Genomic DNA, 3,371 nt, shown 5'->3' on the forward strand with positions numbered 1-3,371 from the left:
AGGTTCAAGTGATTGTCCTGCCTCAGCCTCCCCAGTAGCTGGGATTACAAACACCTGCCACCACAGGTGGTGGCATATACTAAAAATACATACTAAAAATTTATGTATTTTTAGTAGAGACGGGGTTTCACCATCTTGGCCAGGCTGGTCTTGAACTCTTGACCTCATGATCCACCCGCCTCAGCCTCCCAAAGTGCTGGGCTTACAGGTGTGAGCCATCGCGCCCAGCCAAGGTAAAGTTCTTTAAAAGTTTTAAGAACAAGTAATGTCACAAGTCCTTCAGGAAATTTAAAATTACATATAAAATATTTTGGCAATGTTCTCATCCAATTAAGTCAGATGCTTACAAAGTTAATCTAACTGATCATTTATTTAAATTTAATTTTACCTTCATTATTATAAGGGGATTTAGAAATACTGAAGGACACTTAAATGACACATTACTAATTCCTCCAGGTAGCTGTGGAAAATACTGAAGCATGGAACTTTTGTGAAAGAAAAGATGAATTTGATTAACAAGGGGAGCTTTCATAAGTTACATTAAAAAGACTTACTTGCACAAATCAGATAAAATACAATGTACAGGTAGGCCTAAATAGGAAAATATGAAGCATTACGAAGAATGATTTATAAGAAAAGAAACATAAAAAAGCATTTCTTCACTTCTCTGAGAAGTGAAATAAAGAATGGATTTGGTCAAAGTAAGAGAAGCTAGAGTAATGAAACTACATTAACTGGATCGTTTTAAAGATAAACTGGAGAACTGCCTGTTAGAAGGGCCTTTTCACAGGAAACGAAGGGGACATAAGCTCAGGCCTCAGATAAAAATGTGAGGAGGCAAGATACATAATATGTAGCCAGTTTTTCATGTTCCAGCATTTAAGGATGAAAGTTTCTCAGTGGAAACTACTGTCCTCCCCTTTCCACCCAAGTGGTGCTGACTCCAAAAGGGGTGCAGGTAGGAGAAGGGAAATATAGGGAATTATATCCATTTATATGAAAACAGCATATCCTCTCAATGGCACTAAAATACTGAGTGTATAAGAAAAATATACAGATTATATTGGTTTTCATAGGCTGATAACGCCAAGAACCACTGGAGACCTCAAATTAAACACTTTCCGTGCATGAATTTTCATGCATGAATTCTGGCAAAGAATATTTGAGAAATAATGGCAAAAAACTTCAATATTCAATGTCATAAATACAGTCATCAACGTTTTGTCAACAACAAAATGCACTTGTAAATGTAAGCAAAGGCTGGTCCTGAGACTTACAAACAGGCCTTCCCTTTGGTAACATCAAAATCAACATAAAACAGAGTTGGGCAACTTAACAGAACAGAAATAAGTACCTCTGAAAACAGAAAGAAAGAGGATGACTGTATCGTGGTCTCGTTACTGGCTGCTTTAAAAAACTTGTGGATTAAAAAGTTGTGTGAAAGGGAATAGAAAATTAGGAACTGCTTCTCAGAGGCACAGGCCAACACAGAAAATGTGGTATTAGCATTACATATTAGATTAGGTCTGCCACTGTTTACATTTTCTTAAAAACACTGAAGAGCATTTTATAATTTACTGGATTAACTAACCTGAAGAAAAAAAAAGGAATGAGGCCTGAAGACAAGTCCAATTCACTAAAGAACTGGGGCAGCCAAGAGGTTGGAAAACTAAAATTAAACACAATGGACTGTTATCACTCACAGCTTGGGCAGATCATGGGCCTTGAATTTCTACATTCTTTAAAATCAGGATATTATTGCAGCTCAGGGTTTAGTTTTGGTTGCTGACTCATAGAAGAAAGATACCAGATACATCTCAAGCAACAGTGTGAAAGAAAGGCAGAGTTCAGGCAACATTTATATAAGATCAGACGAACCCCTGGTATTCCTTCCAGGTCTTGAATACGATCTGTGAAAATTCAGAGTTCAGGGGTAGAGAGTAGATTGTGAGGATTACAGAAAATGAAAAATACTAGGTTTGATTTTCACATTAGAAAAGGGAGGTCATAATTACATGAAATGTTGGCAAATGTGAAACAGGTGCTAACCCATTCTCAAGTCAATAATTTGGGAGTTTATAAAATTCAATGTTGTCAACTCCACGAGGCAGGAATAATTTTGTTTGTCTCAGTGTGCCAAGATATGACAACATAAGTTCATTATTTCATACTGTTGATACAAGTAAAAAACTGGTACCATAAAAATGTATACTTATGAAATGCACAAATTGTTAAAGAGCTCTTCGGGGACTTTTCTTTAGGATATGAAAAGGAGGCGGCAGAGTTGCTTTTTCCCTTGTAGACAAGTATACAAGTTATGTTCAGGCATAGGCCTTTGGGATGACCAAAGTAATTAGGAGGAAAAAAATCCTCACATATAGTACTTTGTTATTTCGCAACTTCAAATTATACTAAAAAAAAGGTTTCAGATGTTTGTTTTTTTGAGGTAACTTGAGCTCCCGCAATCAACAAGCTTCTTCACCCCAAAATGTAAATGAGCATTGAAAAAAAGGCAACAAAGTGAGTCCCGCAAACGGGCAGTAAGAGAAATTCTGAAATCCAGGTCTGTTCCAGGATGAGAGCCACGTCCAAGATTCTGCGTTCTCTTCTTCCAACACTCCTTTCAATAACTCAAAATGCCAGTCAGTGCAGGTAAAGGAAGAGGCACATCTGCCGGTTGCCAATTTCGGAAATTTTCTTGTTACTTCTAGGATACAGGCAAGTGATGCCTTCTCATCTTCGTCCAGGTTTCCTCCAATCTCCGAACACAGTGACTCCGAATCCTCTTGCCACTCCCTTCTCCAGGGACCTACCTAGGCAGCACTCCCAGCCCCTGCCAGCTCTGGAAGCTGCAGAGATCCCGACAGTCTGGGATGGGGATTGAATTCTCTCATTGCAGTGCAATTAAGCGGAACCACGACCACCGCACAGATTGGCTGACAACACACATTCCCTAAGACCAGCAATAGAAATTTTGACAAGCCTTGTCCAATCAACAGGCTTTATTTGGGATTCAGTTTTTTAATTTGTTCTATTAGGAGGAAATATAATCAGCCACCAGCGTAGCCCTCAGCAAGAGGGGACAGAGATGTTTCTCCGCTTTTGCACGCTATAAAGTGAATCTACAAGTAGTAGTTAGTGGAGGGAAAATGGGCCTGCATGGAGAAGGCTCCCACCACGAAGGCATGGCCAAGCCGGGTTGCACGCAAAGAATACACACAATACCCGGTGATTTACACAAACAGCCCCCAGGACCACCATTTTTGTGGTCCCCACGGCAAACGAGTGGGATTCTCCTGGCAGTTTTGCGGCAACAGCTAGTTCAACAAAGCTCTGTGAAGAGGAAAAGAAGAAAGCTCCTCGTACCTTCT

The 3,371-nt window shown here is 39.6% G+C and overlaps 1 protein-coding gene across 1 annotated transcript in view; it reads right to left on the reverse strand.

Annotated features, from left to right (window-relative positions):
* HMGXB4 (HMG box domain containing 4) overlaps positions 1-3,371 on the reverse strand; it is a 52,046-nt gene that overhangs the window by 47,890 nt on the left and 785 nt on the right. The gene's annotated exons all lie outside the window — the stretch shown is intronic.

The sequence above is a fragment of the Colobus angolensis genome, unplaced genomic scaffold, assembly GCF_000951035.1.
Source record: "Colobus angolensis palliatus isolate OR3802 unplaced genomic scaffold, Cang.pa_1.0 Scaffold173, whole genome shotgun sequence".
NCBI classification, from domain to species: Eukaryota; Metazoa; Chordata; class Mammalia; order Primates; family Cercopithecidae; genus Colobus; species Colobus angolensis.